This window comes from Calliphora vicina, chromosome 1, assembly GCF_958450345.1.
Source record: "Calliphora vicina chromosome 1, idCalVici1.1, whole genome shotgun sequence".
In the NCBI taxonomy this organism is placed as follows: Eukaryota; Metazoa; Arthropoda; class Insecta; order Diptera; family Calliphoridae; genus Calliphora; species Calliphora vicina.
Genome location: NC_088780.1, coordinates 39,814,631 through 39,840,852, shown reverse-complemented (window position 1 = coordinate 39,840,852; position 26,222 = coordinate 39,814,631). Strand labels below are relative to the sequence as shown.

The 26,222-nt window shown below is 28.3% G+C and overlaps 1 protein-coding gene across 4 annotated transcripts in view; it reads right to left on the bottom strand.

Moving 5' to 3' along the window:
- The window catches only part of Sulf1 (Extracellular sulfatase Sulf1), a 246,244-nt gene that overhangs the window by 11,285 nt on the left and 208,737 nt on the right, over window positions 1–26,222 (bottom strand). The gene's annotated exons all lie outside the window — the stretch shown is intronic.

Below are 26,222 nucleotides of genomic sequence, written 5' to 3'. Positions count from 1 at the left end.
GGGGACCCCAGGCCGCACCGTGGTGGGCTCATGCGGTCAAAATTTAAACTCGTCACCACTTCTTCTTTGCGCATGTCAAATTTTATTCAAATCTAACTAAGGTCTAAGGATTTAGAAATTACAGATTTATTTCCCTCTTTTTTTTCTATACCACTGTGCGAAGTTTTATCTGATACTTCAATTAATATATATTGAATCAAATGTGTTTACAAAATGAATTACTGATGCAACTAATTTGACTGAAAACTAATATGAAATAATTTTTTTCTAATCAAAAGCAATGAATTTACTTTATTTTCCTCCTGATGGGTTAATGGTCGACAAAGGGTTAATTTTTTCTTAAATTTGTTAAAAATATAAGTATTTCTACCTATGGTCCAATTTTGGTATCAAACAGTAGAATACTTTAATAGTTATTAATTTCGCACGGAAAAAGTGATACTTTGAACTATAGTGAATTGAAGAGAATAAATAACAATGGCGTTTGATAAACTGTGGAAATGCACAAAGACATTTTTAAGGTGTTTTACTGAAACCTATCTATTCTGAAAACGGAACTAAGTCAAATTTGTGTATAACGGTATTTTCTATAAAAAATGTTATGTATAACTGTTGTTTCTATTGAAAATTTTGTGTATAACAGTTATTTATATAAAACTATATAACTGTTTTTTTATAGAAAATATAGTGTTTATAAGAATATTTTCTACAAAAATATTGGGCATAACAATGTAAAAGTATTTTCTATAGATAACTTTTGTTTAATTTCTTTAGATACTTTCTTTAAATTCTGTTTTCTATACGAAATTATAATTTTATGAGTGTTTTAAAATGGATTGGCACAACTTTGTTATATAATTCTTTACATAGCTTTAAATCTGTATAACTCTTTTGCTTAGCGTAAGTAAAAATGTTGAAATTTTTACTTTATTGTATTTCAAATAAAAATTTTGTGTATAACAGTATTATCATAGACACATTTCAGTATAACAGTATTTTGTATAGAAAATTTCAGTATAACAGTATTCTGTATAGAAAATTTTGTGTTTGACAGTATTTTCTATAGAAAATTTTATGTATAACAGTATTTTCTATAGAAAATGTTGAGTATAACAGTATTTTATATATTAAAATTTGTGTAAAACACTATTTTCTATAGAAAATTTTGTGTATAACAGCATTTTCTATAGAAAATTTTGTGTATAACAATTATTTCCATATATAACATTATTTTATATAGACAAATTTATGTATAACAGTATTTTCTATAGACAATTTTGTGTATAACAGTATTTTGTATAGACAATTTTGTGTTTAACAGTATTTTCTATTGAAAATTTTAAGTATAACAGTATTTTCTATAGAAAATGTTGAGTATAACAGTATTTTATATATAAAAATTTGTGTATAACAGCATTTTGTATAGAAAATTTTGTGTATAACAGTTTTTTCTATAGAAAATTTTGTGTATAACAGTTATTTCTATAAAAAATTTTGTATTACTTTATTTTCTATAGAAAAAGTTGTGTATACCAGTATTTAATATAGAACAATTTGTATATAACAGTATTTTCTATAGAAAATGTTGTGTTTAACAGTATTTTCTATAGAGTATAATAGTATTTTTAGAGAAAATGTTGAGTATAACAGTATTTTGTATAGAAAATTTTGTGTATAACAGTATTTTGTATAGACAATTTTGTGTTTAACAGTATTTTCTATTGAAAATTTTAAGTAAACAGTTATTTCTATAAAAAAAATTTTGTATTACTTTATTTTCTATAGAAAAAGTTGTGTATAACAGTATTTAATATAGAACAATTTGTATATAACAGTATTTTCTATAGAAAATGTTGTGTTTAACTGTATTTTCTATAGAGTATAATAGTATTTTTAGAGAAACTGTTGAGTATAACAGTATTTTGTATAGAAAATTTTGTGTATAATAGTATTTTGTATAGACAATTTTGTGTTTCACAGTATTTTCTATTGAAAATTTAAGTATAACAGTATTTTCTATAGAAAATGTTGAGTATAACAGTATTTTATATATAAACATTTGTTTATAACAGTATTTTCTATAGAAAATTTTGTGTATAACAGTTATTTCTATAAAAAAATTTTGAAAATATTGAAAATGTTGAGTATAACAGTACTTTATATATAAAAATTTGTGTATAACAGTATTTTCTATAGAAAATATTGATTATAACAGTATTTTACATAGAAAAATTTCTGTATAACAGTATTTTCTATATAAAATTTTGTGAATACCAGTATTTTCTATAGAAAATGTTGAGTATAACAGTACTTTGTATATACAAATTTGAATATAACAGTATTTTCTATATAAAATTTTGTGTATAACACTATTTGCATAGAAAATTTTGTGTATAACAGTTATTTCTATAAAACATTTTGTGTATTACTGTATGTTCTATAGAAGAAGTTGAAAATTATAATTTTCTGAGTGTTTTAATATGGATTGACCCAACTTTGTTATAAAATTCTTTGCATATCTTTTCAATTCAATATAACTTTTCTGCTTAGCGTAAGTAAAGAATGCTCAAATTGTTAGTTTTATTGTATTTCGAATGTTTCTATTTCACATTTTAGCATCAATTTATCAACAAAGAACCCAATTTAACATTGACATTTATTGTGACTGTAAGTATCCCCTTTAAATTATATCAATTGAATGATTTTTATCGAAAATCATTTACAAAATTATATTGCAACATCACAAAATGAATATGTGAGAAAAAAATTTGGAAATAATGCCAATGTCAAAACTTGTAGCAGTAGCAAATAAAGAACAAATCGAATGATATTTTTTTTATTACAAAGTATCAAATACTATGAGATACTATTTAAAAACAAGCTCTTTGACCTATTTTTTCATTAAACTGATTTAGTTGTAAAAAAACTATGTGTATTATCCTTTCGAATTTTGTTGTCTAGTTAAATTTTTCAAAACTCTGTGTTTTTATTGTTGTGATGCCTTTTTACATACTTATCACACTTTTTTTTACCACAACTTTCATTTTGATTTTATCTGGCATATTTTTTTTTTAACAAGGAATTTGGTTCAATGTGTCGTATTTTTCTATAAAAATTTTACTTTGGCAATATTTAGCAAGACATTGTGCTAAAACCCATAGAATGTCTGTGTGTATCAGTGTCTACAGAATTCAACGGATTTCCGTTTTATATCCTTTGAACATGCATGCTTTTGGTTCTTTTGCTCCATTATTTTTATTTTTTTTTATTTTCTATTTTAGTGATGGTACTTTACATGAATTTGAATTTAATTTTTTTTGTGTTTTTTTTTTGGTATTTTACTATGTGTGTAGCAGCAGTATGCTAAAACGACATCAAATTATTCCAAGGTTCATGGTTGGAAAAATGTTTTACAAAAAAAAAAAAAAATATTTTCCAAATGTGTCAATAGTCGTTTTTTATATTTAGTTTGTTATTAAAACTCATTATATGAGAGAAAGTGTGAATATTGTGGTCCATATTTTGAGAAACCGAGTGACACTCTATGGTAGGTAAATCCTTATTTGAATTTTATATTTTTCACTCTGTATTTTAAATATAAGTGTTAAAATCTTTGAGATAAATGAAAAACAATTAAGCTCCATTTTTTCAAAATTTTGACTTTGATTATTTTTTATTTGAGATATTGCAACAATATACATATTTGAAAAAAAGGCAAAAAAGAGAAAATTGAAACTTAAATATATTTTGAAGGATAAAAAATAAAAAGAGCCAAATCACTATTAACAATATTGGTGAGCACTTGACTGATTTCATATTTTAAAATATTGAAAAAAAATTTAAATTTTCAAACAATATCGTGTGAGAGAAGAAAGGCGGATATTGTGACATCTGGATATTGTAATAATAATAATTATAGTCTGCAGAGATATATTTTTTAATAAAAGAAGTTGATAGATACTTTGTATTGTCGAAAATTAATATTGTGGAAATTGCAAACGGCAAAACAAACACAGATATACTTATGAAGTGAAAATAAACAAGTAAGAGTGCTATAATCGGCTGTGCCGAATCTAATATACCCCTCACCAACTATTAGAAACATTTTTTAGTGAAAAATAAAATTTTGGTAGAACAACTTTTGTTATAAATAAAATTTGGGTGAAAAAATGTTTTGGCGAAAAAAAAATTTTTTTGGACAAAAAATTTGTCTGACAAAATCGAGGTATTCGCTGTTTTTGCTTGATGTATCAATCATCTATGAAAGTTATTTGGTAGCTAACATACGTACAAGACTATATCTATCCCGCTATCTATAATGATCTTGACTATATATATTTTATGGTGTCGCAAATGAAAAATGTAGAAATTGCGGAATGACAAAGTTATATTTTTAGTCCTTCTATTCGATTATTCTTCATAAAATTGTTCGAATTATTCGTTATTCGAAAATGGTAATTTTTGAATTATTCGAATAATTATTCGTAAAAAATTGTACGATTAATAGTACAAGACTATATATTAGGATATCCTATCTATACCCTTGCCACACATGGTAAAGGGCATACAATTTCGGTCTCCATATTGAATCATCTATAATTAACTTTTAAACAGTTATTTCAGATTCGTAATTAGTGATTTCAAAACATCCCTATATAGACCCATATTCCGTTATTGGAAGGGGGATATCAAGTGAACCAACTTTTAAAATCGATGTCTTCCGACAAAATTTGCACCATTTGAATTAGACCTATTGAATAGTAATTCAGACACAATTTTTCAACAAGATCGGTCAAGAACTCCCTGAGTAAGAGTGGATCAAAATTTGATAATTTGGCCAAACAGGTGTTTTTTCTTATCCATGTAACTTATTACCTATTGTTCTTAGCAAAATGTGTCCCAAATAGTTTAGATAGCTCTTTCTTCAATATTTCGAAAAAAAAGATAAAACATTTTTAATATTTTGACTTTTTTTTTTTCAAAATTTACCCTTTTTTAATTTTTTTTTTGTTTACAAAGCTTAGGTCTTTTCCTTGAAAACCTTTTTGGTCGCTTTGTGGGATACGTGTGGGATATCTATCAAAATAAATGTTTTGTAACTCAAGACATAACATTTTTGACCTTTTTCTAAAATGGGCCCTTTTCTTTCGCTCAAAAGAAAGCTTAGGTCCATTCCTTTAAAAGGATTTTAGTCGCTTAGTGGGATGCTTTTGGATATCTATCAAAATAAATGTTTTGTAACTCAAGATATACAATTTTTGACTTCTTTTTACCAAAAACTAACTTTTTTCCTAAATGGGCCCCTTTTTATACCCTTCACCTTCGTGAGAAGGTGTCATTCCGTTTGTAATTTCCACAATATAATTTTCCGACTCTATAGAGTATAAATATTCTGGATCCTTATAGATAGCGGAGTCGATTAAGCCATGTCCGTCTGCCTGTCTGTTGAAATCAATTTTCTGAAGACCCCAGATATCTTCGGGATCCAAATCTTCAATAATTATGTCAGACATGCTTTCGAGAAGTTTCCTGTTTAAAATCAGCAAAATCGGTCAACAAATGGCTGAGATATGAGGAAAAAACCAGGACAACCTCGATTTTTGACCTATATCTGGATTACTAAGTCATTAATATAGACAATATGGATATCTAATGATAGATATTTTAAAGACCTTCGTAACGACGTATATAAGACAAATTGAAAAATAACAAGTAAGAAAGTAAAAAACCAAAGACCAAAGTAAAAGACCAAAAAAAAATTTTCTTTTGAGTGATTTTCGGAAGTGGGCCTTATATGGGGGCTGTGACCAATTATGGACCGATCACCATGAAATTAGGTCGTGTGATTTATGTCTATATTAAAGTTAACTATGTTGAATTTTGTGTGTTTACCAACATTTTTAAGCGATTTATGCACGTTAAAGTGATTTTCGGAAGCGGGTCTATATGGGAGCTATGACTAATTATGGACCGATCGTAACAAAATTTGGTGACATGAATTTTGTGTATATAAAACTTATTTGGAGCGGAATTTGTGGAGATACATATATAAATTAAACATTCATGACCGATAAAGTCCAATTTCGGGAGTACATTTGTATGGGGGCTAGGTGAAATAATGGACCGATTTCAGCCAGTTTCAAAAGGCTTGGTCCTTGAGCCGAAAAAATAATATGTATCAAATTTCATCGAAATATCTTCAAAATTGCGACCTGTACTCTGCGCACAAGGTTTACATGGACAGCCAGCCAGCCGACCAGACGGACGGACATCGCTTAATCGACTCAGAAAGTGATTCTAAGTCGATCGGTATACTTTAAGGTGGGTGTTAGACTAATATTTTTGGCCGTTACAAACATCTGCACAAACGCATAATACCCTCCCCACTATGGTGGTGTAGGGTATAAAAACTACCCCTATTGGATCAGCCATTTTGAATTTTTCAAAATCTCTCTAAGTGTTATAAATTTGATTGCAGTGTATTCTACATATTGACAAAATGAAAATTCCGTATTTTGTAGTTTACCACAATGTAATGTAGGGTATGAAAGGACTCGCATCATTAACATTTTCCGGTAATGAATTATGTATTTATGTATGTATGTATATTGAAATTGCTATTGACCTTGTACTCTTGATTTATAATAATTTTACTTGTTATGCGGAAAATGTTTCCTGTTTTTCTGCAAAAACACAAATTTAATTTGAATAAAAAATTTAATTTGAGTGTGTGTAGTCATTTGGCATAATCGATTACACTTCAAAACATTTTAAAGACATGTAAATGATAAAATATACTTGGAAATTAAAATGCAAATATGTATTAGCAATTTTATTGCAAGTATATTAAATAAAACTTTTGCAAGAATCATTATCTTACACTAAAGCCATTTTAAATTAATCAGACATGTAAACAATATGACATTCATTTAATTGAATATAGTTATTTGAAAATGTGATAATAAGAATTCGAGTGATTAAATAAACATTAATTTTAAAGCAGGGGAAAATACAATATTTTAGTAGTCACACTTATATCATTGAATATTTGATTAAACACAACTAATCAACTTTTAAAAACGAAAGGAAATTTCCTGATGATTTTGACAATAGCTTTAGAAGCAAAAGACAACAGTAAATATTTTCAAATGATTAATTAGATTCCTGGAAAACATTTTCTTTGCTAACATTAAAATATGTAGATATCTAATATATTTTTAAAAACTTGAACAGTTATTTTGACCCGTACAATGTTTCATAATTCAACTTCAAAAGGTTTTTACGTAACAAATTTTGTTTTCAAATTTTTATTTTTGTAAACCATTGATCAATTTCAAATTATTATTACTATTGCACTTGCAAATTTTTCATTAAATTGAAAATTTCGAAACAAAGTTTACTACCTGTTTGTGTCATAGAACATTTAAATTTTTAGCTTGCACAGATCTGTTGGCAGTATCTGCCAACTTGCACTGTTATTGAACATACTATTTCCACATTAATAAACATTCATATTTGCATAATTTATAAATAAACACATGTTAAACAAATTGTTTATGTGTAGTAGCAGTTTTTTACATTTATTTTCGCTGGCTTCTTATTTGCAACATTTTAACAATATTGCCAGCAAAAAGGTCATCTTGCAGCTGTTTATAAAATCATTTTAAATAAATGTTGGTTTACAAACCAAATATACTGTTAATATAAAAAAAAATAAAACATAATTTAACAAATTTTTGGTTAAAAGTTACCTGTATCAATAAATAATAATCAAGGCGATTATTTACTACTGGCATTTTTCTTTTACAAATACGTAGTATAATGTAAATGTGAGACCTGACCATTAATAATGTAATTTTAAATTGAAAATTTTCCAAAATGTTCAAGTTTATTAGGGAGAGATGCATGTATGAGGGTAATAATTTATATTGTGTGTTTTGGCTAACTCTGAGTTAGGTGTCAAATGACATTTCTACATAACCTTATAAAGATCGAATTAAAATTTTATCGGGATTTGTTTTGTTTATCGGGAAGGACTACATGCTAGTCAACATACATAACCTCACAAATCCAGATATTCAGCGTGGGGAATATATGGATAAGCAAGCTACTTGCATTCGATTACATTGTTTGGTTGGTGATTTAAGAGTGTTTTCAATATATTTCCCTCCATGCTTTCCGATGACTAAGAAAGAGTTCGAAGAATTTTTTGGAACACTAGGCAATTGTTTCCTACCTTGCAAATATTACAATGAATAGAAACCCCATTATGTATGATGGGATTTGTGATTTACTAATCCACGAGTTATAAGGTACTAGTTTATAGTATAATACGCTTATTTACACAAAATTGCAAGTGCATAAAAGCGTGTTATATAAGCTTATACAATATAAGCGAATTCACTTAATTGCGAATAAATTCGAAAAGAATCCATCGATTTTTATGATCGATATCTCATTTTGTTCCTATTACATGCGGGTTTGCGATAAAGCAATTAATCTGAACAATTTCTGCCGTTTTCGATTTTTTGTAATTTTTTTAAAACAAAATTTCTCGTTAAAAATATATTTTTTGCTTCAATTTGTTATTACAACTCCGAAAATACTGATCCGAATTAAACGCTATATATATGTGAAAATTTGTACATAGCATGGGGAAAATGTTTTCAAAATTCAATCAATCGAAAGGAGAACATTAACTACTCAATTGTATGTATATCAAACAAAAAAGTTAAATTTTGTGAAAATGGGCGAATTCACTTAATTGTGAATAAATTCGATAGGAATTAATCGATTTTTTTCTCCGATACCTCATTTTGTTGCTATTATATGAGGCTTTGCTAAAAAGTAATAAACCTGAACAATTTCTGCCGTTTTAGATTTTTCATAAGTTTTTTAAAAAATAAAAATTTACTTTTTTCACATAAAAAATATATTTTTTGAGTCAATTTGTTAATATAACTCTGAAACTACTGAGCCGATTAAAACGCAATAAAGGATATGTAAATTTGAACTTTTCTAAGTTTACTTCAATAATATTGGACTAATCCTTTTTGAGTTATCATAAATTATGTGGAGAAAATTAAAAAAAAAAAATCACAATTTTTGAAAAAAAAAATTTTAATAAATCTATCCAAAGAATTCAAAAATTTTACCTTTTTTGTACTTCGGTAACCATGATGCATCAAATCTATATAGTGGTTAGTGAATACATTTTTTTGCTGTTGACCTGTGTAATAGTTGAATGAGAGCTATATAACTTGTTTTGGACAATTTTTTATGCTCCATTTTTTATTTCTTATCCAAAATAGGTTTATTTCCTTCCAAAAAAGGGTAGTTCGCTATCAAACTGTTTCTGATGCAAATGGAAAAAATATCGAAAAAATTACAAATATTTTTTCAAGGCAGTTCTTATTTTGTTAACATTATGAAATAACTAAAGGCTAGATTTTCAAATAGTTTTTAAAGTATTATGACAAAATATAACGTATGTAATTTAAAATGAGTCCTGAAAATATTATAGCTCAAATATTTGTTCTCTTTTTGTTGCAATTTCGGGACTCTGACTGTTGTTCTACAGTGGTGTGTACTCGTTCCAACACTTTACCTGTGGACACACGGAATCTAATAAATTATTTTGATCTAATACAGATCTAAATATAATAATCCAAATCTACAATCCTTCGGTCCATTACTAGATCTTCATGGTACATAAGGAATGAGAACATCTCATTGGTAACAGCCCTACCTAAATAAAAACGTCGAGCGTTGCGTTTGCTGCCGTCTAGTGTTAACGCTAAAAAAGCATACCTAAGGTTTTGTCAACAATGACAAATATTATGTGTAAAATTTTAGTTGAAATGCACAAAGTAAAGAATAAGTAATGACCAGGGAAACCGGAAATATGCTCTAAAAAAAGCGTTTTAGGCGCTTTAAATATGCAGTAAAAACTTTAAAATATGCTCTTAAAATTTAAAAAATATGCTCTTAAAAAAACAAACTTTTACATAATTTTTAACCAAAAAAATTTACTTAAATTTTCAAATAAAAATCGTTGTCTATTGGATCTGAAAACATTTTTAAACATAGCAAATGTTCTTTCGACATCAACTGATGTTACAGGATCAAATTTAAAAGACAATATTTCTTTAACACTTAGAACGGTTAAGTTTGAATTAGAACTAAAATTTGATATTTAGATGGAACTATTATTAAAATAGTGCTTATTTTATATTAAAACAAGTAAGAGAGCTATATTCGGCTGTGCCGAATCTTATATACCCTTCAACAAATTATACATAAAAATAGATATGTTTAAATATTTTTAGGTAAACAAAATTCAAATTTTAATTTTTTTCAAAATTGTTTTTAAATTTTTTTTTTATTTTTTTTAAAAAAGATTTTTCCAAATTTTTTTTTTTTAATTTTTAAATTTTTTTTTTTGGAAAAAGAATTTATGACAAAAAAAATTCGGGTTAAGAAATATTTTTCCCGATTTTGGCCCATTGTAGGTCCAACTTACTATAGCCTTATATACATCGTTGAAATGAACTTTGAAATGTCTACCATTAGATATCCATATTGTCTATATTAATAAATACAGATATAGAATAGGCCAAAAATCGAGGTTGTCCCGGTTTTTTCTTTATATCTCAGGCATTTTTGGGCCGATTTTGTCGATTTTAAATAGTAACCGGAAGAATTCTCGATATGTTAATGCATGAATCATGTATGTAAGTTATTAGGGTGCTAAGGAAAGTTGATTTCAACATACAGACGGACAGACGGACATGGCTATATCGATTTTGCTATCTATAACGATCCAGAATATATATAATTTGTGGGGTCGCAAATGAAAAATATAGAAATTAAAAACGGAATGACAAACTTATATATACTCTTGCCACTAATGGTGAATTGTATAAAAACGCTATTACAGAACATCGGACGAATTGTTGTATTTAATTAATCGTAAAGATTCCCAAAAAAAGCTATTCCTGAGAACACTTTATTTTCCATATGTGTACATATAAGATAAGTATTTTAAGGATTATTAAAGAAATGTACGAATAGTAAAATCGCTTGATATATTAGGTGCTAGTCTAATACATATTTGTGCATTACCAAACATTGATATTGCAAATGCTAACTAATACATCTTTCCATATATATTTTCTCATACATATTTATAACTGGGTATGAGTGTATCTATGACTATATGAACATACAAATGTTTATACATATGTGGTCTGGGCTGCGATTTCCGAAAATATTCTCAGGATATAAGCAGTACACAATAAAATTATATATTAAAAATAATCATTTAAAAGGAAATAGGCACGATTAAATGGTAGATATGCACTAAAAATATGTATTTATAAAGTAACACATTTTAAATTGTTATTTTTCTTTCACTTTAAAACAAAATAACCATAACAAATCCATTGATTCAAAAATGACTTTAATCAAAATTTATTTTCTTTTATTAATTTCAAAGCATTAAATTACATGAAAACCGCAGCCCTGTATATGATGTACGAGCTTTACATGATAAAGGTGTTGTCGTCTGCTACATGTTACATTTAAACTATGAACTTTTCAGGGTGAAAATTTTAAGCTCAAATGTCACATATTTGCAATGACATCAAGTCAAATAATAAAGTTATCGTAGCATACAGAGTAGAGGAAGTTACAGGAATAATATTTTGACATTTTAATCTAAAGAGTAAATACATTGATCTTAGTTAAATGATTTTTAGAAAAAAACAAAAATTGTTTGCAATAACTTTTGTATAGTATGGTTTTAGCAAAAGTATTGAACAATTTGATTTTAGTAAAGTGTATCATATATAATTGGATAATATGGTTAAAGTAGCATTTCATTTTTAGATTTCTAGAATAGTTGAGTAATAAACTGGAAAAGAATATCATACATAATTGGATAAATATGTTAATGTTTTATTTTACTTTTAGATTTTTTGAATATTTAACTAATAAATTTGCTAAGAAAAGTTTAATAAGTTGCTGGCTGAATACAATTTAAATCTGAGGAAATATTGAAAATAATTTGTGTAGTGATTGTTCAAATATCAAGCAGAATATATATTTTGTAAGGTTTTAGTGACGTTTTACAGGAATGAAATATAGATTTCAACATAATTGACATTTAAATACAAAATTTAAAAAGTTAGAGCAAAATAGACTAGAAGCAAAAGTGTTGTAATATTTATTTTACAATACTAATTTCGGTATAAACTTATGGCAACGCAAAGAAAACTGATTCGTAGTAACAACCGAATTTGTTGCCAAACGAATTAGTATTTCTTAGTTACCAAATTTTATGGTTGTGGCTACGAAATTTTTGAAATGGTAACAAAAGTTTGGTTGCTTCAACCAAAATTCTTCATTATCAACATTCTTTCTGTTGATAGAACTGCAAAACTCTATGAATCATTCGATTAGCAACAAATTAAGTTGTTAGTATGAATCTGTTTTCTCTGCATAGGAAAATCTTTAATGAAATATTGAATTCATTAAATAATATCCAAAATATTGAAATTATATCCAAAATCGTTGATTTTTTAGTTCTGCTGATTTATAAGTAACACGTATAACCAAATATGTAACATTTTAACTTGACCCAGTCAATTGTAAGCTTCTAATTTAAGAAGATCTATTGGTTCAATTTTTATATAATGTTAAATTCCAAAAAAATTAAATTGGAGAAAAATAATTAAAAATTTATACAGTTTTGGATCCACCCCTTGGATAACAATATTGCCGCGCTGTGTACTTTTATTTTGAAATCAAGATAATAATTGATGATTGATAGAGTTTCCACGACAATTGGATTTTCGTTCTGGAACGATTCTGACTCAAATATTTCCAAAAAGACTCTGGTTATAATGGAAGTTTTCTATCTTTAAAGAGATGAAAATATAAGACGATAAATGTGACCCATATACAAACAATCTATGATAAATTTCAATTTTTGTGATAGTGTTAAGGGGCCCGTACGGCCCTCGGTCCGTTTTTTGATTGAAACAGGATTTTCTTAATTCGCAGCAAAGTTACGCCCGTAATCTGAGATATAAACAAAAACCTCTATTTGTTACCTGTTACGGCTTTATGTTTTCCATAAAGCCGTGTATCCACTAGCAAGTCACTTGCGGAAGAACTTTTGCAAGTATTTGCTGAAGTGTTTCCACTCAAACCGAAAGAAGTAGTTTGTAGTTATTACCGCGAACATGCTGCAAGAAATTGCAGACTTGTTTCCACACAACGTGAGTACAGCTTGCAGTAGAGTTTGCATTTTTACGAATGATAGTATAAAAATCACTTATTTGAAAAAAAATGGGAATTCCCGCCTAGAACAAATTATTAAATTTTAAGAACGTAGACTTCGTTAAAAATCGTAAAAAGTCTTTGGTTTTAAAATGTAATTCTAATTCATTAAAAATTTAATATGTCACCATTCGGAATGGCTTCAATTTCCATTCGATTTTGTTTTACCTTCGTTATATACCAATTAATTCTGTTAGTTCGCAAAAAATATTTTATTTTTTTAATTTTGAATTGGGAATGTTTTGCTTATTAAATCAAAAATTAAGTAAAGATGTTGATTAAAACTTGAAGAAAACCCAATAATATTAAACAAAATTTAATTCCACGGAAGGTGGTTTTATTCCAAGAATGTTCGTTTTACTCTTTGTGAAAAAGCTAAACACTAAAATAATTCCACTTTCGATCAAAATAGAATTCTGAGACAGCCCTGAACATTCACGAGTTTTTGGAATAATTTGAATAATGAACTAGTTATTGGTCTATTTGGATTAAATCTTTTTTGTTGTATGAATCTTCTGCATTTGTTTTGAGCTTTAAGTATCTTTAGAGAAAGTCAAGTTCAACATCACATAAATTTAAAGAAAATAATTCCCGGGAATTCTTGCACAAATTCCCGGGATTTAGGGATTGAAAATTTTGCGGAATTCCCGCGATTTCTCGCCCCGGGAAGTCCCGTGAAAAGCTCTAACCCCCATTTTCTCAATATCTTGTTATCGTTTTTCGTAACGATAAACCTCCAATTAACATTTTTTTTTGTATGAGAACTGTCAGTTTATCGTCACGATAAAAATAACCAGAGTTTGAGAAAATGGGGGTAACTGTCTGTTAAGTCGTCACAAACCGTTTAGCCGACTCTTCTGCAAGTCTTCAAAACACTTGCAGTTCACATCAAGTCGTTCAAGTTACTTTCAGCAAGCAACAAACCCGTGTTTCCACATAATTGCAACTTCAGCAAGCTGTTACTTCTGGAAGTCGACTTCTAATACGTGTTTACGCGACAAAAACTTCTGGAAGTCATTTCTGGAAGAAACTTCCGCAAGAAAACTTGGTAGTGAACACACGGCTTAATAAATATTTAGTTATAGGTAAATATAGCATTCTGACTTGTTTCTATTTAATACGATTTCTGTCTCAATCTTTAAGATATTTTAAATAATTATAAAAGTAAAATTTTCTTGCGAAACTCCTCATAGACTCCATTACAATTATTTTTCATTCTTTCCAATTGATATTCTCTGTTTTTCTTTATTTCTGCGACATTTATTTTCTTTAATTTGTTCAAAACTTTATTGCTCTTAGCAACTAGCAAACAATCATTATTGGTAGCATGTTGTTCAAAAATGTTTACCATAAATGCTAAAATAACAACAAAAGACCATAAATAGACAAAACTCCTTAACTCTTAACTTTGTCTAGTAAGTAAGACTACCCAAAATGGTCACTTCCAACTAGGAATGAGTATAAAGTGGAAGTTTATAAAAAATAGTACGGCGAAAACATCAACTTCAAACAATCGAATGATTAAAAGCAATATTAAAAAAATATAAAATTAATAAATAAAAAAAAACTGGTACTGGAGTTTAGGAATAAAATTCAGAAAAAAAATATATATAAGAAGAAACAAACGTTAACAATCATGAATGAAATCAGGAAATCATGTTTTTAGAGCTTGTTTATTTTCTTTATTTTTTATATTTTTTGTATTCTTTCATTCTTATTTTTTTTGTTGTTTTTGACTAATTTCCCAAGAATGACAAGAGAGCACGACTTCAGAACAGCAGACATCTGCGACGTCGGCAGCAGCGACATTTAGACTTAAAAGCGAATGTCCAATGTATTGGAAACCCAAAAAAAGAGGAGACATGTCTGCTGGTGCTGAATATGTCTGACATGCGTGTGTGTTGTTCTTGATTTTATTTTATATTTATTTTTATTTTTTTGGAGCGGCTTTACTGTGTGGTGTTCTTGTTTTGTATCTTTTGCAAAGTGTGATTTTAAAAGTTGCCATGTCTGATGCATTTAGTGGTCCTTTTTGTGGTTTTATAGTCTCCGCGTGTTTTTATAAAGCTTCAAATGTTGATCGTGTAATGTAAGATTGTTTCTTATTTTTCATGATTTTTGTATTGGGCTACACTTATAGAAATAAAATGTGGCAAGTTTTAATATATCGAGCCCTTAACGCCAAATTATCGTAAGCGACATTTTCTAATTTTTATTTTTTATTGCAGAAATAAAAATTTTATGGACGAGCTGATGTTTTAGCGTTCTCAGAATATGAAAATTGTTAGTAAGTCAATGTTTACATTTTACCGTAAACGAACTTTATCGTAAGCGACACAGAGTGATATAGAAAAAAAGATGTAAATACATCTGTAACTTTTAAATGGTTAGATTGGTTTGAATGAAATTTCGCATGCACGAAGATGAAGTGCTGTCGATTTAACAAATTTACGCGTCAAATAAAAAATTAATGTTTAAAAATACTGACCTAGTTTAAAGTTAAATGCATTTGAATTTAAAAAATTGATTTTTCGCTAGTTTTTTTGGGAAAAAGTATTTTTTTTCTTTTTAAGTTATCTAAAAAATTTCTAAGAAGATGTATATGAAATTTATACTTTTTGAAATACTAACACTACATCAAATATTTCAAATGAAAAAAAAAAACTGAAAATGTTTAAAACCGAGGCGACCAGGTCCATCCAAAAAACGCCTATTTTTATGTAAAATTCAACTTTAGGACAAAAACTCTAAAATCGCATAGTCGATATCAAAATGCAGTAATCCATTTTAGATGGCCAAATATGTTTCTCATTATTTTGTAAAGGGTTCCGATAACCCCGATACTGGTATGGATATTATAGACAAAAAACTAAAAAATCTCATTTTTGGTATTTTTCAAAACTCTTTTAGGAATTGCGGGATTCACAATAACAAATTTAAAAATTGGTTTTTATTTTTCTATTTTCAAAAGAAAAATCTTTTTAACTGTAAAATTTCATTTAAAAAATATTCATAAATAAAAATTTAATTTTAATTTGAAAATTTTGTATCTTTGCAAAAACTCAATAAATAGACATTTTTTGTCATATTTTTCAATAAAGTATTCCATGAATTTTTAATTGTCAAAAGTTATAAATATTTTTGAAAAATAGAAATTATATTATAGCATAGCATTTTTAATTCTATGTATAAATTTCAAAATAATCAACAAAAAGCTTCTCCTGTAAAATTTGTGTTTTGTCGCTTACGATAATTTGGCGCCAAGGGCTCGATATTGTCACTACAAACATGAATTGAAAAATCACTGGTTTCTTATACGAACATACAATGTATGTGATTTAGAGTGTCTTTCGAGAGCGAATTCCGATAAAGGATAGCCTTTCTTTAGCCCTAGTCGTGAACGAAATAATCTAAGCATACACAATTTTGTAAAAATAATCTGATTTGGAAAACAAACTACCAACAACAGCTTAATAATAATGAACTTCTAATTTAAATATTATTATATGTCGTATGTTTAGGTCGTTTAGTTCTAAATTATTGAATTTACTTACTCAATTTAGGCGATTTTTACAACATGTTTGTTTAATAGAATAAAAAAAAAACTCATTGTTTAAAAAATTTTCCACAGTTTTCTTGCGGTGTATAGTTTTGCAGCTTTTTCGTTTTGGTGGTTTCGTTGCTGTTCCTTAACAGTCTTGTTTTATTACAAAGAACATGTTCTGTATACCCCGGGAGTTATATACACATCTACTTAAAATGCAGGAAAAACTAGTTTCTTACAGTGCAACTTGCATGTCTGAAGCCAAAGACAACAAAAAAAAAACACACACAAACCTAACAACAACAATAACAAATACCTGATAGAAGCCACATCCTTGTAACCAAAAAAAAAAAAAAAATAAGACAACGAAAAAAAAGGGAAGACTTTCAATGCAGTTTGTAACTTTAAATGCAGACTTTTACTTTGGAGATGTTGTCTAAACAACTTTTATTACACAATACGCAGCTAGTTGAATAAGTTTTAAAACTGAAGAAATATTGAGAATAATTGCAAAATATTGATTTCAGGGTTGACAAAATGAAATTCATTTTAACTTACCGATCATTCGGTTCAATTTTTAAAAAGCTTTGATAAAAGGCAAACAAGATAGAGGAAAACATTCGATGAACAACTTCTTGAAATTATATCCAAACGATATAATTACTCCAGTTGGTTTTTTGTGTCGCATGCAAGTCCATAAATATAACTCTTACTGGCTCAAACCAATTTTAAGAAACATTTTATTTGTAAATCTCTTGTAAGGGTTTGAACTAAATTGCATGTGTATTTGAATTTGTAAATAATTGAGTTTAATCTCTAATTATTTGCGACAGAATAAATATAAATAAGACAAAGGTAAAGCGAGTAAATTCCACATCCAACCGCCCATTATCTATCCAAAACATCCAACTACGGGACAAGCACGGTGCAACTTGGGTAGCAGCATAACAACGACTGGATGATGTCTCAAATCGCACCATGCGTGTTCCACCAACTAAATACAATGTGGAAAACACCATTAATCTCCACCCGCTCTAAGATAACAATTTTTAATTCGTGTGTGATGTCTGTGCTCCTCTATGGCTGCTAGAGACGTAAACACTTTGAAAGTTTTCACCAGCAAATGCCTAAGAAGAATACAAAAATTCTACTTGTCCAACAGGAACACACTCCTCTTGGCACTCACACATCAAACCCAAATACATTCCGAAGTTTTGAGAAAGAAATGGCTATGGATTGGCCACGCATTACGAAGATCACCCACAGATTTAACACACAATGCCATTGACTGGAATCCGAAATGCAGTAGAAGGAGAGGACGGCCAGCAGGAAAAAGCTGAATGAAATTAAGAACCTAGCATTAAACAGAAACGATTAGAAATCTTTTGTTGATGTCCTATGCTCCTTACAGGAACTAAACAAATTAATATATGGGGCATTTCATGTCAAGTGAACCAACTTTTGAAATCGATGTCTTCCAATCGGGATGAAATTTGCACCTAGGTTAGTTCTATTGGATAGTACTCAGACACAATTTTTCAACAAGATCGGTCGAGAACTCTCTGATAGATATCCCACTAACAACCCACTAAGCTTTCCTTTGAGCAAAAAAAAATTTGGAAAAAAACTGCCCATATTGGAAAAAAAGTTCGATTTTACAAAAAAAAAGTCAAAAATTGTATTTGATAGATATCCCACTCGCATTCCACTAAGCGACCAAATAAGTCTTAAAGGAATATACCCAAGCTTTTTTGAGTTAAAAAAATTTTTACTAAGGGTCCATTTTGAAAAAAAAAATTTCAACAAAGTTTCTGATTTTACAAAAAAAGTCAAAAATTATATGTTTTGAGTTACAAAATATTTATTTTTATAGATATCCCACTCGCATCCCACTAAGCGACCAAATAGGTCTTCAAGGAAAATATCTAAGCTTTATTTTAAGAAAAAAAGGCCCATTTAAAAAAAAGTCAGAAAAGTTTTTGATTTTGGAAAAAAAAATTAGAAATTTATTATTTTTTTTTAAATATTTTTTTTTCGAAAGATTGAAGAAAGAGCTATCAAAGCTATTTGGGACACATTTTGCTAAGAACAATAGGTAATAAGATACATGGATAAGAAAAAACACCTGCTTGGCCAAAATGTCAAATTTTAACACCCTTTTAACAAAAAAAGAAAACAACCAAAACCGAAACTCATTAAATTGATTCCTTTTTTCCTTCCTCCACTTGTTTGGTTGGATGGCGAGGCGAAAACCTGAAAAGTTAGTGTATAAAGAGGGATAGCTCCCCTTCGGTTGTACTACATGTGCCAAATGTAATCAGTTTTGTCCAGTCCATGTGCGCCGATCTATATCCTCATGTGACTACTCGTAAGATCAAATATATGGAAAACTTAAGAAATAAACTGATCAGACCTTTCCTACTACAGTCACGAGACGTTGCAACGCGTTGGTTCACCTCTCCGGCAGCGATTGTTACAGTCAAAGTACCTCACTGTCTTCGTAGAAAACCTCATGATTATCAAGCCTGATTACCAATTTAAGTAGATTCTACGACAATTTAGTTTCACCCGGTTGTAACCTGAGTTTTCTATCTTCAAGTGCTATTAAGGGTTAATTTTAATTTTTGTGCTGTTATTAGAAATACTAGTCATCATGTTATACTTTTCTTGAGTTTCATCAAAATCGGACCAAAAATATATAACATTTCGCTATTTTCCATGAGAAATTCCAAATATTGAAAAATTTGTCCTTTCACCTTCTCGATTTAAGGGTTGACGTTTTCCGATTTTAGTAAAACTTTCAGACTAGATTTAAAATTGCATGGACAATAATATTCTGAATAGCTTTTATTTAAAAATCAGTAAGGAAATTCGGCTCATTCGCCAAAATATGGTCAAAAAATTTAAATCGCAGGTACGGAAAAACTATACGAGGTATTGACAGAATTTTTTCACATTTTTATTCCCTATTATGTTGACAATAAATCCCCAAGTGATGATCAAAAAATTCTGAAATTTGTTTAACAAAATTTTTAAAAATTTGAAATTGGAGTTTTGAAACTGGCGTTAAAAAAAATATTTTTTTTGGTCATACCTGGGAATAGGTTAACGGTATCCTACGAAGACAAAAACTCATATACAACTAAATATGTATATATTTTAAGTAAAAATAAGCTGTTATTTTAATATTTCTCAAAATATGTTAATTTTGTTCATACGTTTCTTTCCTGGCGATTTTTTAATAACTTTAACATTTTTTATCCAATTTTTGTGTTTTATGTCTTATTAGAACGACAATTACGTACACATATCGGTTCTTTTAAATTAAATTGCAAAAGTAATAATTTAATGGCAACATTTTTACAAAAACTGAAAAAGTTGAATTTTTTCCCCTTGTATATGCAAAACTAAATCGCAAGTCGGCACGGGTTGCAATCATGATAGAAAGACAAAATTTCACATTTTACTATAGTTTTATATATATAAAAAAATTAGAGGGAATTCGTTCTGAAATTCCAAAAAAAAAAAAAAATTTGTTTGGACACTCTAATGTGCAGCTAAAGAATCATTAAAAAAAAAATTCACTCTCACCCGGCCAAAGATTGCCGAGTAGAGTTCGTTACTACTACTACTCCGTAAATGTCAACTCATCAATCATAACCCAACTCCAATTTCAATGATGATGGTATTAACTGGTCATTTGATGAACATTAATCATCCCAGAAGACTTGGAAAACCTTTCAGTGACTATTGTCCCGATGCGTTGGAGAAAGATGAGATATTTTTGCATCTCAGAAAATGTTCGACATTGTCCAACTCATCTTAAGCAAACATAAACTGAAAGGCCTAACAGGGAAATGTACCTGCTCTTGTTCATACGCTATAACAGCGGATGAGGTGTGCGGTTTTAAAGTGTCCTAATAAATCTACTTAATTCATGAATATTATTGATTACATTCCTCAATTTATGCTCAGGAACGACCCGAATTTCACTCGGCCAAATTTCACTGTTACAAAAACAACTGCAGGATCGTGTAAGATCGGAGTAAGATCTATGCGAATTCGACAGGGCTGGTAAATCTTCACAAAGGATAAAGATACTCAAGAAAACAAGCGCTCCTATTCCAACTTTATAGTTATACACTAGACGAAATAGAAGATCAGCAAGGGTATAAGACTTAGTTGAAAATGAGAAGATCGTATAAAATATCAAGATGTGGTAGATAAGTACGTGGCTTTCAGGCAGTGGGGGCAAATCTTCAGAATATCCAATTATATTTTAAGCATTTAATTTAAATTTAAAACAACTCTAAATGAATCAACCTACATTTTCTAACACTAAACAACAACCAATTTTGATACGTATTTCATTTCCTTTCAAAATATTAGGATAAAGAAAACATTTTGATTAATCTCCTTTCAGCAAGATATATTACAACATGTCAAATGTAATATAAATTACATTCGTTTAAAAAAAAAATACCTCAATAGCAGTTTAATACTCAAAATTATCCAAGCATCACTTTTAATCATCGCATTAGTTTAAATTGCCATTTAAGGTCTTATATTTTCATAACAAAAATTAGTCTTAATAAATTTCAAATTACCCAGATAAATGTTTGTCGACATCCTAGACGCGTTGCTGCACTGTAGGCATGTCTTTGGATGGTTAATAACGTTTTCATATTTTCCTTATTTCTTTTTCTGGTAATCATCATCTTAAAGGCTACATATGCCTTTTATCATTTTTCACGTCAACATCATTAACGAATACCACAATTGTTTGAAAATGTCTCACTTATTTTTTTTCAACATTATTTTTCATTTTTTAATCTTATGATAATATACTACTACGGCTGATGGTGATGCTGCCGCTGATGTTGGTGTTGTAAGCATTTTTCATGAAAAACTTTGTTATTAAACATCTGTTGGCAAACGGTCAACATGCTAACAACATTGACAGGAAAACGTGGGCAACATTTAAAGATTTATTCTCGTTTTTTTTTGTCGTCTGCTTTTGAAACTGTGATGAAGTTTCATGACGAAACAGAACTAAGTGCCCAACAAACGATTAAATGTGTCCATGCTGAAAGTAAGGAAATTGGAAAGTATCTGATCGTCGTTTACTTAGGGACACACTTCAAAGTCAAGCCCTAAAAAGTTGGTTGTGAACTACAGTTTATGTTTTATGGTTGCAGCAACAACATTTGGTTTATACAATCGAAATATCCAGTTGGGAAATGATTCCAAATGCTAACAAATTTGGAAAAATTATAAATAAAAGTATGTGGTCATCGTTTTTTAAGGGACACAGTTCAAAGCTAGGCTTTAAGAAGTTGGGTGCGAAATGCAGGTTATGTTTTATGGTTGCAGCAACAACATTTATTTAATACAATCAAACTATTCATTAGGGAAATGGAATCATTGAAATGCTAACAAATTTGTCAATCTTATCAAGCATTAATAACATTTTTTTATCTAAATATGTACTATATATAAAATTTCTATTAATTTTGAATTAAATCATATAAAATTTAAAATGTCTATAGCGTACTTAATATTACATGTAGACCGATTGCAATTTGCATATTAATTCTATGTTAAATACAATCATAATACGTTTTAAGAGGATTATTACAGTACCCAAAAACTAAATAAGTGCGAAAGAAAATAAAGTGGAGAGCTGACAGCCAATTTAATATTGACATCTTGGCGTTTAAATGAAGTTCAGATAATGGTCTTGTTACAGGTAAATAAGAGATCCACGTTGGGTTCAAATGGTATAAAAGCGATTAATTGAAATTTAGACATAAAGTTTTTATAATAAAGTTTAATATAGGATAAAAGAAGATAAAATTCTACATCACTAGCTGTAAAAATAAATCAACTTTGTTGTTTACTTTCTTTTCAGTGAGCGGTCAAAGTTAGCAAATTATTGCTGTTTTTTAAAAAAGTGAAACTAGTTACACTAGTTTACAACGTTTTTGCTCATGAATTGAAACATATGGGGATTTGTGTATTTAGGTCTTCTAACTTCGGAAAAAATATTAAAAAAAATCCTGGACGTCAAAATTTTGAGATATTTATTAAAAACGAAACATATAAAAATGTACATTAAATTAGGAAACAAATTTAAAAGTGAAGTGTTTTAGTCCTTTTTTATAATTATTTTCATTTGTCTCCCTCACGACACTCCAATAGTAGTCTCCTAGCATATTCTGATCCCAAAAACCTTGATTATTCCTCTCGAAAAACTTCAAATCTTGATGGAAACGCTCGGCACTCATGTGTCCGAGGTTTTCCATTAAAAAATCCACATGAGAATGTAAAAAGTGAATTTTGAGGGATATATTTACACTAGGGTATTCGAATTATTCGATTTTTCTCTTGTTCGAATAAAACGAATAATTCGAATAAGAGATTTTAACTTGTTCGAATAATTCGATCACACGTTTAAAATTAATCGAATTATTCGAATAATTTTAATTTTTTTAAAAAAGTAAAGAGTGAAGTTGTGATGTCGGTTTTTTAATATTTTATTGTTAAAGACAAAAAAAAATAACGTTAAAGTTAACGTTCTAGTATTGATAATGTTAAAAAACATTCGAAAACAAAGTCCATCATTAAATTTTCAACAGAAATATTCTGATCAGATTAACTCCCGAACAATCTACAAAACAATTGACAAGCAAACCCTTTAGTTTCCGTTTTGGAGCCATGCTTTAAAAATAGAGCTAGTTGGACATGATCCTGAGTTCAAATACAATATAAACGTATTTAGAACTTTTTTAAGTTTTAAATTGAGTAACTATGTCTTTAATAAATTAATTATTCACTATTTCTAAATTATTTATAACAAATTGTATTATACATCAAGCTCTATCAACGTTGCCGAATCTTTGCTTAATAAAGTGGTCTTGGGGAATTACGCAATAAAGGGAATGTGTACAAAGTTTGATATCATTGTTAGTGAACGTGGCTAATTTGAAGTCAGGCAGTGCATGATTGACGCATTTACAAATATACAAAAATTTTATTACAATGTTAGACAAATATGTTCAACGATGTTCAAAATCATGTATAAGACGAACTCTATGCTTTTCTTGCAACAAAACGTTAGTTTATCATTCGATTTATTAAATATCGTTAATAACATCACTTGTATATATTTTAAGATCATGGCCTTCATCTATATCACTGTAATCATTATAAATGTCATCCTCAATATAACTTTCGACGACCGTTTCAAAATCACATTCAACTCCACTTTAATCTAAGTTAATATTTTGATTATTAATTGCGATTCTTCTAATATTTCGCCAGCTAAATAACAAATATTTTATTCCGTACCTATTATTTTCATTGGTTCAAGTCCTAAGTTAAAAATTTTGAAAGATTCGTTTTTCGAATTGTAACTTCTTGCAGTAATATTTATATATTTATAGAAGGAGCTATCGGAACACTCATCTACAGTGATCGAAAGTCCCTTTGTCTTTAGTTCTTTGTCGAATTTCAGAAACAATACAATTTTTGTGAGTCATTATTACTTATTTAAATTTGAAATTATGAAAAATTTTAAGCAATTTAATAAATTTAAATATATTTGAACATTTATTTGATTTATTCGATTATTCTACATAAAATTGTTCGAATTATTCGTTATTCGAAAATGGCCATTTTTAAATTGTTCGAATAATTATTCGTAAGAAATTATTCGATTAATCGAACGATCATTAGTCGAATGAATACCCTAATTTACACCCATCAGTTCTAAATTATGTAATAAATTCGCAACAATATCTCTGTAATTTTGCCTTTTCTTATTCCCCAAAAATTCTTGAACAACAAGTTTAAAAGAATTCCATGCTGCATTTTCAACATCGGTTAACAGACACTAAAATTTGGTATCACCCAAAATTTTTCTTATTTGAGAACCCACAAATATCCCTTCTTTTAATTTAGCCTCAGAAAGACTCGGGAACACGCTGCATAAAAATTGAAATGCTGGTCTTGTCTTATCTAAAGCTTTTACGAAATTTTTCAATGTAAATAAGCATTTTGCACTGTTTGTGTTATAGGAAAACCTCGATTTGACTGAATTATTTTTCCGCAAATAAAAAAAAAATGGTCTGGGTTTATTTTACACTTTCTAGAAGACATTTTAAAATAGTTTTTACTTTAGAGTTTTGTATTTAATAGCGATTTATTAACGTTTATCTACAGGAAAGATGTACTTTTAAACAGTATTTATTTTTTTTTAGGAATTTGTCAAAAAAAATACAACTCTGAAAGTATTTAGTAGCTTCGCCAGAGTGTTGAGTACCCAAAAACGATGTAAATACTTAATTACCACAATTCGGTACACTACAGTATGCATTAGTAGTACTCAGGGCAGGTGAAAAATAAAAACCCATATATCTCAAAATTTTGACGTATAGGTGGGAAACTAAAAATGGTCTATTAACTAGCGTCCCAAGCTCTTCTCAAAAATATAAGTTTCATTCCATGAGCAAACAAAATGTTTGATTTGTAAACTAGTGTTATTGTTAGTATTAAATCTATTAAAAGTAAATATTTTATAATGGAACCTTCAACATTTATGTATATATATTTTTAATATTTTTTAAAAACGGTACAAAACTGGGATAATTTCCGCATTTAATGAGCCACAAGTATTAAGTTAGTAATAGTTGAAATTAGTTTTATAGATTTTAGAATAGTTAGGATATAAGCTTATATTTAAGAAAAAAAAGTCCAAACAATGCCCGACCCTTTTTAATTTTCATTTTTAACAAGACCAGTAAATGATAACAACGATGATGATGATAATGATGAAGAAGATTATAATAATGATGATGAAGATAATGATTATAATGATGCTTATGATAATTTGCATATTTGTGGTGAATTTGAGAATGCATAATAATACAAATATTTTAATATATTTTATATTAAGAAGGTAAAACGGAACCAAAAATTCCCCCCAAAAATTTTAAATTTAAATTTTTTTTATTTTTTCAGATTAATTTTTACATTTACTGAATTTAGTGAAAGAAAAACTGGATGCAAATGTATACTAATAGGAATACATAATACATATTAACTTATTCTTTAAATTTATTTTGATTTCAAAGTTACAGCGAAAATTATATTTTTTCGAAAAACAAAAAACTCCTAACAGATTAAAATTTGTTTTCCATTTTTTTTAAAGCTGTGTATTTATGATTATTCATTACAAAAATTTATAATACTCTCTTTTGTGACTTTTTTGAAAAAAAATTTATATTTATAAAATTTTGTGAAAAACAAAAATTAAAATTTAAATTAAATTTAT